The sequence below is a fragment of the Ictidomys tridecemlineatus genome, chromosome 9 (assembly GCF_052094955.1).
Source record: "Ictidomys tridecemlineatus isolate mIctTri1 chromosome 9, mIctTri1.hap1, whole genome shotgun sequence".
In the NCBI taxonomy this organism is placed as follows: domain Eukaryota; kingdom Metazoa; phylum Chordata; class Mammalia; order Rodentia; family Sciuridae; genus Ictidomys; species Ictidomys tridecemlineatus.
Genome location: NC_135485.1, coordinates 133,662,391 through 133,677,972, shown reverse-complemented (window position 1 = coordinate 133,677,972; position 15,582 = coordinate 133,662,391). Strand labels below are relative to the sequence as shown.

At 35.8% G+C, this 15,582-nt stretch overlaps 1 protein-coding gene and 1 non-coding gene across 13 annotated transcripts in view; both read right to left on the bottom strand.

Annotated features, from left to right (window-relative positions):
* The window catches only part of Elf2 (E74 like ETS transcription factor 2), a 103,698-nt gene that overhangs the window by 22,231 nt on the left and 65,885 nt on the right, over nt 1-15,582 (bottom strand). The window lies entirely within an intron of this gene.
* On the bottom strand, nt 8,751-8,858 carry LOC120892643 (U6 spliceosomal RNA). The gene has a single exon (XR_005737429.1). It is a non-coding gene; the product is annotated as a U6 spliceosomal RNA (small nuclear RNA).

Here is a 15,582-nt window from a genome sequence, read left to right as displayed (position 1 = left end):
CATAAGCCCAAGGATATTTTTTGTGGAGGTGACAAGTCAACACAGCTCAAGAATAGTCTTCTCAATGTAGGAAAGACTCAAGTCTGTAGCCTGATAGGCAACTTTTACTTTACTATTTGCTTTTAAAATGTATCTTAAGAAGTGTATGTGCATGTATGTATGTACATGTGTGTGTTTATAATCTTCTGTACATCCTAATTACATGTGTCCGTGACCACCTTATATTTTAATCTCCGGGAGAACAGCTGTGTGTATTCTTGGATACTATTTATTTTACTTATATACACAATACAAATGAATTAAAAAAGACTGCAAAATATTACTATATTCTAAAGCTTTTGTAAAAACAAAATTCTCTGAGCATTAATACCATTCTACTTTACTACTGTAACTAGGCTTTCAAAAGCTACTAATGCTTTTTAGAGACCAATAAATAATACACTGGGAATAACAAGAAAGGATAAGCCATTGCTCATATAAGCTGGAACAAACATCCAGGACAGCAATGTACCATTTATCAAAAGTCTAAAAGAAGCTCATGTTTCTGATGTAGGAATTTCATTTCTAGGCTTATCCTGAAGAAACAGGGAAGATATTCAAAGGATTTCTCTATTTAAAAACAAAAACAAAAAAGGCACAGTAGCACAGATCTGTAGTTCCAGTTACTAGTCAGTCTGAGGAAGGAGGATCACATGAGCCTCAGAGTTTGGGGGAGGCTGGGCAATATAGTGAGACACATCTCTTTAATGAATAATGATAACTTCAAATTTGAATTTTTTGGGGAGGAGGGTGCTTAAGACCAAAGGTAGGGACTCACAGAATGGGACTTTTTGATGTTTAGTTTTTTGTCCGTAGTGGTGGTTGAACCCATGGCCTTCTGCATGCTAGACAAGTGCTCTACCACTGAGCTATATCCCAAACCTATTTTATTTTGAGACACTCTCACTAAAGTTGCTAAGGCTGGCTTCCAACTTGTGACCCTCCTGCTTCAGCCTCCCAAGTAGTTGGGATTACAGGTGTGTACCGCCATACTCAGTTCCTCTTATTCCCCAAATTTTTAACATGAGAAAATATTAAAAATATAGATGTGGCAAGATTTATACATTTTTCCTATAGTTATAACTCAAACCATGGGGCACACACGATTGTATGTATTTATATATAAGTATGCATGTTTATATATATATCACAGTATGTGATACATATACATACATTTAAGTATATCTCTGTGTATATATGCACATACACATCTGCACTTTTCAAGTTTTCATCATGAGTAGGTAAAGTAGAATTTTTTTTCTTTTTTAAGCTGTGAATTTAACCCAACGTCACTTTTTACCACTAAGGTATATCCCCAGCCCTATTTATTTATTTATTTTTGGTGCTGGCAATTTAACCCAGGGTTGCTCTACTATTGAGTCATATCCACAGCTCTTTTTATTTTTATTATGGGACAGGGTTTCACTAAATTGCTTAGGATCTTGCTAAATTGCTGAGACTGGCCTCAAACTTGCAATCCTTCTGCCTCAGCCTCCTAAACTGCTGAGATTACAGGCATGAGCCACCATGCCTAGCTATGAGCAGAATTTTCTTAAACTGAGTCTGAATGTGCAGGCTATTACCATAGACACTTTAAATTCATATTCTGCTAATGACATTACACTTAGAAAGACATCCTCTATATCAAAGTAACTAATACGTCCTTGCAGAGGAAAGGAAAGTAACAGCTTATTGAATGCTTATCCAATAAAAGTCTTTATGCTAAATATTTTATACCTTCCTATTTTACTCACTCCTCTCCACTGTCTATGAAATACACACTAGTATTATGCTCATTATATAGGTGAGTGAACTGAGGTTAGAAAAGGGCAGGTCAGCATGCAAACAAGCACTCTAACACCACAGCCCTCACTCTCAACATTCCCCAGGAACCAAACTACCAGCCTGTTTACCTGAGATGATAAATTTAGTGCCTACAGATTTTCTCATCCACACACTTTTTTTCACATTTCCCCCTTCATGGGAATTAATTAATTCCCCTCTCCTTTTTAGTGTGGACAGTACTTAGTTCCTGTCTTCTAACAAAAAGAATAAGGCTGAAGATGAAAACCAAATGCCACTCAAGCCATGAGTACCCCCCACCCAGCAGCTCTGCAGAGCTGGAACATAAGGCAAGAACGTCCTGCCAAGAGCCATGTCTGACAGACAGACCCTCCAAGTCTTCGGATGAGTGAAGCCCTCGATGACCAGAGCCAGGGCCACACAGCAAAGCCATTCCTCAATTCTCAACCTCAAAAATTGTGTGAGACGGTAAATGTTTGGTGTTATAATGGGGTGGCTTGTTAATCAGCAAATATGTAACTGATATGGAAAGAAGGGGAAGTTTAAAATCCCAACTGGTCACAACTCACAATTTTAAGAAAGGTTATAAAGCTTGTTAATGGTCTCTAATTTTCAAGGACAGAATCTTAAATTCATTTCATTTGTTAATTTGCTTTAGTTGGACAAACTCTTTCAATCACTAATCTCTTGTGTTTTGAAAATGTCTGAATATATAATCATTACAATTGAAGTACACTATAACCAAAAATAAAAACCCTTGGCCTTTTTACAGAATTTGAATGCTAATGGCCACAAAATGTTCACTTGTGATATTTGGGTGATTTTATAGTCCTGTAGTAACAAGAAGAAAAAAATGCTTGAGATATATAATTGTTCCCAATACCATATAGGTTTTAAATGTTTTTATTTTTAGATTACACTAATGATTTCATTTGTATCCTTTTGATATCTAGTACAAAGAATGATACAATGTTATGGTTGGAAAAGAGTCTAGTGATCTTATCACCCACAGGTTTTCAAAACATAAAGAACCTGATTGTGACCTTTTTTCTTTGACTATCATGGATTAGGCATATGACACAAGAATACCCAAACCTATAATGTGTGCTCTTTCAGATAGTCTTCGGCTAGATTCTAACACAAAGGGTGTGGGAAGTGTAACTGAGAATAATAACACAAAGGGTGTGGGAAGTGTAACTGAGAATAAAATCCGGGTGCATTCCACCTCTGAACTTGTATCTTCAGGCTTTTTATTTTTGAGACACAGTTTCACTAAAAGTGTCAAGGCTGGCCTAAAATTCACAATCCTCCTGCCTCAGCCTCCAACTGAAATTACAGGTGTGTGTCACCACACAGGCTCCTATTTTAATTAGCAAGCTCTCCAACCACCAAAAGGAGAATTACATGAGAATTAAGTTTTCCCTTATTCTATATACACCAATAAACTTGAGGCCCCAAGAAGTTAAATACTTTGACAAAGATCATAGAGTATCTTATGATTTCTTTTTTTTAATTTTAATATTTATTTTTCAGTTTTTGGTGGACACAATATCTTTATTTTATTTTACGTGGTGCTGAGGATCAAATGCAGCACCCCACATATGCCAGGCGAGCACGTTACCGCTTGAGCCACATCCCCAGCTACCTTATGATTTCAAAGTCAGAAATTCCAGAAAAATCTTCTACGACATTTATAGGTTATAAAATAGATGAAGTTAAATCCATTTTACTATTACTTTATATATTGCCAACTGCAAAATGGTTGCTGTTTTGCAGTTGGCAATATATAATGTCAAAAGCTAAAGCAATGGGAAGTATCTTTCTGAGAAATTAAGAAAAAGAAATATTTTGAGCAGGAGTAGGAGAACAACAGGAGGAGGTCGGTCTAAGCTTTTCTCATACAATCATACTAACAAATAATGAAATTCAAAGTTTGTGTTGCACATGTTAGGAGAAAAGAGAAGTCAAGAAAACTAATCTATGAGAAAAAAGACAATAAGCTAGAATCAGGTGATTTAGGACCACTAGGTAAAAAAACTTGGTTCGCCTACATGAGAAAACAGGAGTACAGTCTACAGATTTACAAAGAGAAAAGATGAGTTAGTTCATGTTTTATCCTACGGTTTGTCTACTTGCAGTTTTTCTGGCTTACTGGCTTATTTTAATATCATATTTTACATTATATAAGTAAAATAAAGATGCTTGAACCCACAGTCACATATACATTCATGTATTCAACAAATATTTAAACTTATGTGCCTACAAACTGGAAGTCCTAAATTATTAACAAAAGAAAAAAAGTAGTCTGACTTTTCAATTCACTGAGTCCCCCCCTTAAGAGTGAAAGTCCTAAAGACAATATGATATACAAAACTGCATATACATAAAGTTAAACAATAATGGGTATATGCTACATCTTTAAACCCCACCTAAGAAAGTTCAAATATTTATGTGCGTACAAGCCTGCACAAGCCAGGCACAGTGGTGTACACCTGTAATCCCTGTGGCTTTGGGGGCTGACATAGTAGGAGCCCAAATTCAAGGCTAGCCTCAGCAATTTAACAAGGCCCTAAGCAACTGAGACCTTGTCTCAAAATAAAAAAATAAAAAGGGTTGGAGATGACTCTCAGTGGTAAATTGCCCCCGAGTTAAATCCCCAGTACTAAAAAACAAAACAAAAGCCTCAAAAGTAATGAGAGTTTTTTGTTTTTGTTTTTTGGTACTGGGGATTGAACCCAGGGATGCCTAAACCATTGAGCCACATCCCCAGCCCTTTTTGTAATTTATTTATAGACAGTGTTTCTCACTGAGTTGCTTAGGGCCTCGATAAATTACTGAGGCTAGTTGAACCTCCTGTCTCAGCCTAATGAGCCACTGGGATTACGGGCATGCACCACCACGATCAGCATCATGAGTGTTTAATAGAGGTTCACAATGACAAAATTTTCTTAGGAAAAGAACATGGCTCTTTTTAGATTTTCATGACTTCTAAAATATTTTATCATAAATCATCTACAATAAGAGCATTCATTGTAAGGTATGAACCATGCAAATCCTATAATGAATGAGTAGCCAGTATGTACCATTGTTGATAACTACATGGCTTAGTTATAATTTGACTTTTTATTCATATTGTTTACATTTGACTTAAGTTTTCCCTGGGCCAAACTCTCCTGAGTTTGATTGTTTTTCTCTACTTGAGACAGGGTCTGGCTAAATTGTCTAGGTTGACCTCAAACTCTCAATCCTCTTGCCTTAGCCTCCCAAGTAGCTGGCATTATAGGAAGTTTGTTGATTATATGCTTTATGATTTATACTAGGCAAAACACTCCTTCAAACTTAGCAATTACTCATAGGAGACTGCAAATTAATTATTCCAACTAGTCTTTTCTAATGAATATTAGACAAACAAGTATAGCACTTATTAAGCACCCAAATATGCATGGCACTCTGCAAAGTGAGTTAAAACAGTTAATGGTCTCTATTTGAAATACTACTATGACAATTGATTTCAAGGATTTGAGTTTTGTTTTGGGCGTTTTTTGTTTAGTTTGGTTTTTTTTCTTTTACAATTCCACTTGTAGATCAAGATCAAACTCAGGGTCTCACACATACTAGGTGAGCATTCACCACTGAGCTACAGCCCCAGCCCTCTTAATTTTGAAACAGGATCTCATTAAGTTGCTGAGACTGGTCTCAAACAATTTTTATTAATTTTTTATTTAATTAGTTATACATGACAGTAGAATGCATTTATGCATTTTGATATATCATACATAGATGGGAAGGTCTCAAACTTTTCATTCTGCCTCAAAGCCTCCCAAATAGCTGGACTTATAGGTATATAACACCATGCCCAGCCTAGCAAATTTTAAAAGTAGTTCTTATGCAAATTGTTACCAAAAACAGAAGAGAGCTGTGTGTGAAATCCCAGTGCCTCAGGAGACTGAGACAGGAGAATCACAAGTTCAAAGCCAGCCTCAGCAAAAGTGAGGCACTAAGCAACTCATTGAGACCCTGTCTCTAAATAAAATACGAAACAGGGCTTGGGATGTAGCTCAATGGTCAAGTACCCATGAGATCGATCCCCAGTACCAAATAAAATAAAGAAAAGAAAAAAGAAAGAAAGAAAGAGAAGAGAAAGCCACACCTAGATTATTTGATGAGCCCAGTGTAATCTTGACTCTAAAATTAGATAAGAACAAGAAAATACAATTACAGTTACATTTCACTTATAAATATACAAAGCAAAGATCTTTAACTGAAGGCAAAACAAAGCAAAATGATGAGCAATGTGGAGAGTTGATCATCTGAGAATGCAAGAAGAGATCACACCTGAGAATCCATTACTTTACAGCTATGTGAACAGGTTAGAGGAGAAAAAACAAGATGTCAAAGAATGCTGAAAGGACAAAACCAAAGAAACAGAAAAAGACTCCTTAATTTAATATACATACTAAAAAGCTCACAACAAACATTAAATTTCAAGTGGCAACTTCAGATACACCTCCTTCAGAGATTAGGAAGGAAACAGGGATGCACAGGAGGATCACCATTCCTCAACATAACACCAGGTCCTTGACTATAGCATAAGAAATGAAAAAGAAAAACGATGACTAGAAAGAAGGAGGGCTATGTTGACCCAGCTGAGGCCCCCACTAGCAAGCCAGCTTCCAGCTGATGGACAGATCAACACATTTAAGAGAAACCAGTTCATATCAGCAGAACCACATGACCACAGAGGTCTAGGAGAAACAATAACTGGTTCTTCTTTCAAATTTTGATTTTGATGTTTTTGTTTTTTCTGGGGGAAGAGGGAGTACTAGGGATTGAATGAACATAGGGCACTTTACCAATGTCTATATCCCACTCCTTTTTATTATTTATTTATTTATTTAAGCTGGACAAAATACCTTTATTTTTATTTACTTATTTTTATGTGGTGCTGAAGATTGAACCCAGTGCTTCATGCATGCAAAGCAAGCGCTCCATCACTGAGCTACAACCTTAGCCCTCCTTTTTATTTTTTAAATTTTATTTTGAGACAACCCTAAGTTGCTGAAGATAAATACTCTTAATGTGGATTGGAACATGATAAGGGGTATATACTAAAAATCTACAGCAAATATCATACTTTATGGAGAAAAAGTATGGCAGCTAGGTATAGTGGCACATGCCTGTAATCCCACAGGCTGAGGCAGGAGGATCTCAAATTCAAAGCCAGTCTCAGCAGTTTAGCACTGAAATTTAACAAATGCTTTTTGGATCTATTGACATTGTTACATGGGTTTTCTCCTTTACTCTAGTTACATGATTACATTAATAGACTTCCTAGTATCTGGCCATCCTTGCCTCCCTTCTAATACATCTAGTCATTATGTTTTTAAATCAATGCTGGATTTCATTTGCTATTCTTTATTTTGAATATTTATAGCTGAGATAATATATGAGTTTAACCAGAAACTTTTGTGTACTGGAAATTTTAAGCTTAGGTTAGTCCCGCTTCTCAAAAATCAGTTTGGAAGCTTTCCGTCTTTTTACTACTTTTCTATGATAATTTGGATATAACAGGAATTATGTATATCCCTTAAAAAATAAAGTATTAGAACTGGGTCTGATGGATTTTATTTAAAAATATATATATATATATATGAGCAGCATGCATATGTAAGATTTTTAAAAATGAGCAGCATGGATATGTAAGATTTTTTAAATGAATCATTATTGATTTGTTTAGGTTTTCTATTTCTTCTTGAGTCTGCTATAATTTACATATTATCTATTTCAGGGCTGGGGTTGTGGCTCAGAGGTAGATTTTCACCTAGTATGTGTGAGACACTGGGTTCCATCCTCAGATCACATAACAATAAAGATACTGTGTGTGTTGGGGCTGGGGATGTGGCTCAAGCAGTAGTGCACTCGCCTGGTATGCATAAGGCCCGGGTTCGAGCCTCAGCACCACATACAAACAAAGAAGTTGTGTCGGCCAAAATGTAAAATAAAATAAACATTAAAAAATTCTCAATCTCTAAAAAAAAAAAGATACCGTGTGTCCACCTTTAACTAAAAAAATATTTAAAAAAAAAAAAAAGATTATCCGTTTCATGGGCTTTCAAATTCCTTGGCAGTAGTTTGTTCACAACATTCTTTTATAGTTTTTAAACTCTATTCTGTTGTTCATATTTTTGTTCTCAGTGCTTATTTATCCTTTCTCTCTCTTTACAGAGGACTGTCCATTTTATTAATGTTCTGGTTTTATTAATAATCTATTATTTTGCCCAACACAGTTGTACACACCTATAATCTAGCTACTCAGGAGGCTCAAATGAAGGACAACAAGTTCAAGGCCAGCCTGGCAACATAGCAGGACCTTGTCTCAATTTTTTAGAAGGCTGGGGAGTTGTACTTGGTGATTCATGCCTACAATCCCAGAAACTCTTGAGTCTGAGGCAGGACTTAGATCCTTAGCAACTTAGCAAAACTCTATCTCTAAATAAATAAATAAATAAACAAATGAATGAATGAATGAATGAATAAAAGATTAAAATAAAGGATAGGATGTAGCTTAGTGGCCCCTGGTTCAATCCTCAGTACCAAATGAGAGTGGAGGGGTGTGGGGAGCAGGGGTGGACTGAAGATGTAGCCCAGTGGTAGAGCATCCCTGGGGGTTCAATCCCCAGTACTGTAAAAACAAAATCTATTGTATTTTTACTTTCTATTTCATTAATTTTGATGTTTATTTTTACCTTTCTTCTACTTTATTTGGCTTTGTTATATTGGTCCTTTACTAATTTATTAACATCAAGATTTGAATATATGCTCATTATATCAATCTTATTTTCTAAGAAATACATTTAGAGCTACTCTATTACCCAGTGAATTCTGCTTAAGTCACATTCCAATTTTTTTTTAAGATGGACAACTTCATATTATGGATCATCCTTATATACAGGGGCCATGCTTATCTTCTCTGTATTGTTCCAATTATAGTATATGAGCCACTGAGCAACATCCTCGGCACCTTTTTATTTTATTTTTTTAAGAGAATTTTTTTTTAATATTTATTTTTTAGTTTTCGGCAGACACAACATCTTTGTTTGTATGTGGTACTGAGGATTGAACCCGCCACACACATGCCAGGTGAGTGCACTACCGCTTGAGCCACATCCCCAGCCCTCGGCACCTTTTTAAATAGCTTTATTTTATTTATTTATTTTTATGTGGTGCTGAGGATCAAACCCAGTGCACACACACAAGCATTCTATCACTGAGACAAAACCCTAACCACTCAGCCCCCCCTTCCCCCCCCCTCAGCCCCTTTTTTAATTTAGAGACAGGTCTCACTGATTTGCTTAGGGCCTGGCTAAGTTGTTAAAGCTAGCTTTGAACTTGTATTCTCCTGCCTCAGCCTCCAGAGTAGCTGGAATACAGAAGCATACAACCATGCCAAGCCCAGGTTTTAATATGCAATGCTTTCATTGTTATGTAGCTATTAAGTATTTTATAATTTTCATTTCCTCTTTGACCTGTTAACTGAGCTTTAGTTCCCAAAATCATAAAGTATTATGATTGTCTTTTCATTGTTTTCTAATTTTATTATACCATCAAGACAATATATTCTGTATGATACTTATTTTCTGAACATTGTTGAAATTTCCCTGTAGCATAGCATATGGTTAAAAACTGGCCTTTGGATAAATTTTAAAATATCTGAGGTCTTACTTCTATAGTTTAGGTACAATATTCTATATGTTACTTCAATTTATGAAGTTTGCCAGTCCTGTGGCTCAATTCTTTGATGCCATTTTAAATTCTGTGTCTAAATGACTTTTCAATTTTGAAATGTGTTCAAGTCCTACTATTTTGTAATTATGTCTGCTTCTCCTGGCAATTCTGAAATGGTATTGAATACATGTATGTTTATGATAATTATGCTTTCTGACTATTCTTTTTTCCCAGTTTGAAAACACTCTTTGACCTGATTAAAGATATCCACCCCAAATTCTATCTTATTTCTCTAGCTCCTTTGATTAGTATTTTTCTAAATGTTTATCCATTTTTTAAATTTAGTTTTATCTAATATGTGTTATCTGTTTCTACTTATTTGATTTACTTTTATGACTCTGTTATAAATATCACAGATTCATTCTAAGAACATCATTGAAGGTTTTAATATAATTTCTGGTATACTTTGGACTTATTTCAACTATCTCGATTTATAAATTCTATTTCCATCATTTTTTTTCCTCTCCTTTGTTGCCTTGTGAAGTTGGGCCAAGTTTAATTCCCTAACCTAGTAGTTTCCTAACCTCTCAACCTGGTATTTTGGAAGGTATGCCCCTTGCTACAGTCTGAGTGTTTAAAATACATCTTTCTCTTTTCACATGTCACCTCCAGATCTTGTTTCACACAGCACCTCTGCTATTCACATTACCTTAAGGGCCATCACAATCTGTATTCCACTGTACCTGTCCAGCTCACCTCTCAACCCTGCCTCTCCTACAAAGCACTGCTGGTTAAATTGCACTGCTCATCAGTCTCTAAATACAAAATTCCTGGCATTCTGTTCTAGCCCATGATGCTTTCTCATTCACTCAACAAATAAATACTTTGATGAAAACCTACTGGGTTCCTGACTGAGAATTCCAGTCAACAAAGCAGATATGGTCTCTAACTTTATGGACCACAGTGTGTAAATATCAAGCACATAAATACAAGTATAAATATCATGGTAAAACTTCATGAATTAATGAATTCAGATAAGGCAACTGGTATAGTTGCCCTTCCTTATCAGTGGGTTCTACATCCTCAGTTCAACCAACCACCAATTGAAAATATTGAGGAGGAGCACTTGTACTGAACAGAGACAAACTTTTTGCTTCCTTATTATTCCCTAAGCAACAGATAACCTGGGGCTGGGGTTGTGGCTCAGCAATAGAGCATTTGTCTAGCACCCATGAGGCACTAAGTTTGATCCTTAGCACCACATAAAAATAAAATAAAGTTTATTATGTTCACCTATAACTAAAATAAACATTAAAAAAAGATAACCTATTTATAGAGCACTTATGTTGTATTAGGTATTATAAGTAATCCAGAGATAATTTAAAGTACACAGGAGGATGTGCATAGATTATATGTAAATATTATGTCATTTTATATAAGGGGCTTGAGTATCTAAGAACTGGTATGGGGCGGGGTGGAGGGTTAGATACTAAAACCAAACCACTACAGATAATAAGGGACAACTGTAATTGGCTCCCATTTTCTACACCATCTTCAAACAGTAGTCACATGAGGACATAACTTCCACCAGGTGGCACCAAACCACAGTCAGACTTGGACAGACCTGAGAGAACTTAGTCTGAATCCTGAAACCTACTACCCCCATTCCACCCCCAATACACAGAGGAGACCTCCTTCTCTGCGCAGAATGACTCGGGTCATTTCATTAAATTCACAATAATGCCAGTTTTTATAAGAACTGAACTTTTTGAAATGTATTTACTACTATATGTGGGTATCTAATATATCACAAGTTGTGACAGGTGCTAACCAAAAAAAAAAAAATGGGGCTATGATAAAAGTGATAGTTATCAGTTAAGGCCTGCCCCCAACCCCATTCAGAAGCTGACATTCAAACTAAGGATAACCAGGAGTTAGAAACTAAAAAATGATTTTTTTTCTGGAATGAAAATGGTATACAGGAAAGTCCAATGGAGGTTAAAAGTCTGGATTCATGGGTAGAGACAGCAGTAAGGGGAGGGAGAGACAGGTTATAATTCATTAGTGTGCAATGCTTGGGCCTGGGCTTTGAAGTCCTACTAGGCGCCTGAGTTTAAACCCCTGCTTCTACACCTGAAATAGCTGTTTAGCGTTGGAAACATTATCTGGCCTTAAGTTGTAGAGAGTGTGAAATGTGTTAATATGTACAGCCTTCAGGACTATTCCTGGCAATACAAAAAAAAAACCTTACATGTTAGGATATTGGTGGGGTTTTGTTTGTTTGTTTTGTTTTTGCTTTTGTTTCTATTTTCTACTGCTGTTTCTAGTTAAATGAGAGAGGCCAAATTTTTCAGGTTCTTGATGACTGTGTTAAAAACTCCTGAAATTGTGCAATAAGAACAGGCTAAAGAATCATTATTCCACTTACAAATAAACTGGCATGATTTGGTAATGGCCTAGGAGAGGGAGGGGAAAATAAAACCAGAAAAGTCTTTGCTTCTCAAATGCATTTTATCATCCTCACAAGCTCAGCTCAAATATGAAATTTCCATTAGAACAACTAACAACAGCTCTCTCTCCTTTCTCACTCTTACAACACTGATTTTATTAAACATTATGTAGAATTGTTTCCTTATATATTATCCCCACAAGAGAGCAAGCTCCTTTACAGCAGGGGCCCTATCTAATTTCTTTTCTAGTCCACACAAAACACAGTGCTATGCACATCACAAGCAGTTTCAAGTAGCCCCACTAATAGTCTCAGATCCAGGGCAGCTACTCAGAGTCTTTTCCTTCCTTTGACAAACACAAGAATTCAGCCTTTCTTTTCCTTCCAGCTATTCTGTGTTTCGGAATTGTTTTCCCTCAGACTAGCTACAGAACTAACTAGAATCTCTCATTAGCCTCCCCATTTCTTATGATCTCCAAAAACAAGTATATAGGAATTCTTTTTGTTAAAGCACCTGCTACTAATTACTAGAGAAACAGAAGACAACAAAATTGAACATAGGGTTATATGATATTACAATGGCATCTCCCTTTGTGAGACAGAAAGCTGAACGCACTGGCTCCTGCCTCTGCTTTTACTTCCAAGAAGATGGCTCACCAAAAATTCTGCCTTTTTTCATGGAGGCCTCTCTTCTCAGAACACACAGGCCTGCAGATAAAGCCTAGGCAAAATCATTTGTGTTTCTTGCCTCTGTGGATGACTAGCACTCTTAAGAGTGCCACATAATGTTAGCAATGAATCAAAAGCAAATGTGACGCTGCCAACCTTGTTTTCCAAACCAGATGGCTGACACTTAGTGTTGTAAATCTAAATAGATACTAACTGTAGACCAAAGTCTATAAAGATAAAAAGAAAATGCATAGTTTATTCAAGAAAGCAAATGTATCAAAAAGAAATTACTACCTTTTAATTTTTCATCTCAAACTAGATCCTTGGTTTGTTCTTCAAAAGATTTTTTTTAATTCCAAGTAATTATTCTAAATCTTGACTTTATTTTCTGATAATTTGCATTTTAAAAAGATAATATGGAAAGAAAATAAGAATTCAGATCTTCCTAAAAGTTTTCTCAAACATAATGCACAATAAGCAGTATCTTTTTGCTATCTAAAGAACTAAATCTTTTCTTTTTGATACAAAACATTATAGAGTGATCTCTTGCAAACTCATCTAGTAACAAGAAAATCTCTCTAAAATGCTAACAAATAATCCTATTTTGTTTAAATATATTTCTTTTTTTGGGGGGAAGGGGGTAACTGAAGAATGAAGGCACTGGACCACTGAGCCACATCCCGAGCCCTGTTTTTTTTTTTTTTTTAGAGACAAGATCTCACTGAGCTGCTTAGTGCCTCGTTATGGCTGGCTTTGAACTCGTGATCCTGCTGCCTCAGCCTCCTGAGCACTGGGATTACAGGCTGTTTGAATATATTCTTATTTTTATTTGCATATATTCTTAAATAAGTCCTGAAAAATAACTACATATTATCACCACCCAGTCTAAAATAAAACATATGAAAAGTATTTTAGTTAAATTTTTTTTTCAATTAATTACTTTTTCTTCTTAAGTAGTCTATGTATTTTAGCTGATTTACAAAGTAAAAAAAAGCAAAAAATTCCATTAGAACCAAACACAACCTAAAACGTGGAGAATACAGAAGTTCTTTTATAATTTTTTTAAAAAGTTCTATTTTACAAAGAACATAATATTTGATAGTCTATCTTATATAATGGAAGGAAAAGGATATTCTATCTTAATAGTATATAATGGAAGGAAAAGGATATATATATATATATATATATATATATATATATATATATATATATATATTATATTGGGGTGGGGGTCAGTGATAGGGGTTGAACCCAAGATCTCATGTGTGCTAGGTAAGTGCACTTCTACTAGGCCACATTCCCAGCCCTGAACTATATACTGTCTTCTCTTACTACACTCAATGGGTAAGGGGGACAGGGATTAGACATGTAAATTATAAAAAAAGTCAAAGTTAGTCCTACTTCACCTCCTAATCCCACTTCCACTTCATAAGTAACATTGCAAACAGGTTAAGTTCTTAGTGCTGTACCCTGGTTTTTCCATGAATGGGGTGGGAGGATCACTCTAAGTTGGTGGGGGTTTTTTTTTTGTTTGTTTGTTTGTTTGTTTGTTGGGGTGTGTGTGTGTGTTTTAGTACAGGGAATTAAACCCAGGGGCACTTTACCACTGAGTATATCCTCAGTCCTTTTTATATTTACTTTGAGACAAGGTCTCCTTAAATTGCTGAGACTGGCCTTGAACTTGCAATCCTCCTGCCTCAGCCTCCCAAGTCAGTGGAATTACAGTTGTGCACCACCACATCCAGCCCACTCCAATTTTTGATGGTATTATTCCCTTGTGTTAAAAAAAATTGAGCTGGGCAAGGTAGCATACGCCTGTAACTCAGCGGGTTGGGAGGCTGAGACAGGAGGATTGTGAGTTCAGAGCCAGACTCAGCAAAAGCAAGGCTCTAAACAACTCAGTGAGACCCTATCTCTAAATAAAATACAAAACAGGGCTCAGTGGTCAAGTGCCCCTGACTTCAATCCCCAGTACCCACCCCTCCAAAAAAATTATAAAATTATACGATTTGAAAAAGAAGTCCTAAATTTCATTTGAAAGAATAAAAGGTCCAGAATAGCCAAAGCAATTTTAAGCCAAAAGAAGCGATGCTGGAGGCATCACACCTGACTTCAAATTACATTACAGAACTATAGTGACAAAAAAATGCACAGTTTGGCATAAAAACAAACTTATAAACCAACAGCACAGAATAAAAGACACAGAGAAAAACTCACACACACATCTACAGTCGTCTTGATATCCTTGACAAAGATGCCAAAACACACACTGGAGGAAAGACAGCCTTTTAGACAAATGGTGTTGGGACAACTGGTTATCCACATGTAGGTTATCTCTCACCCTGCACAAAAGTCAACTCAAAATGGATCAAAGACCTCAGAATTAGATAAGAAACTATGCAATTCCTAAAAGAAATAATAAGGTCAACACTCCAGCTTTTAGCACAGGCAATGACTTTCTCAATAGAATTCCTAACGTTCAGGAAATAATGCCAAGAGTTAATAAATGGGACAGCATCAAATTAATAAAGCTTCTGCCCAGCATAGCAAACAATTAGGAATGTGAAGAGAGAGCCCACAGATGGGAGAAAATCTCTGCTAGCTACTCTTCTGAAAGAGAATATCCAATATTTATAAAGAACTTAAACATTTACATCAAAAAAATCAAATAACTCAATTAACAAATGGGCAAATGAGTTACATAGATGCTTATCAGAAGAAGAAATACAAATGGCCAACAAATACATAAAAAAAAGTTCAATAACATTAGCAATTAGGGAAATGCAAATCAAAACTATACTGAGATTTCATCTCATACCAGTTAGAATAGTAGTCATCAAAAATATAAATAATAAATGCTGGAGGGAATATGGAGAAAAAGGAACAGTTTAACACTA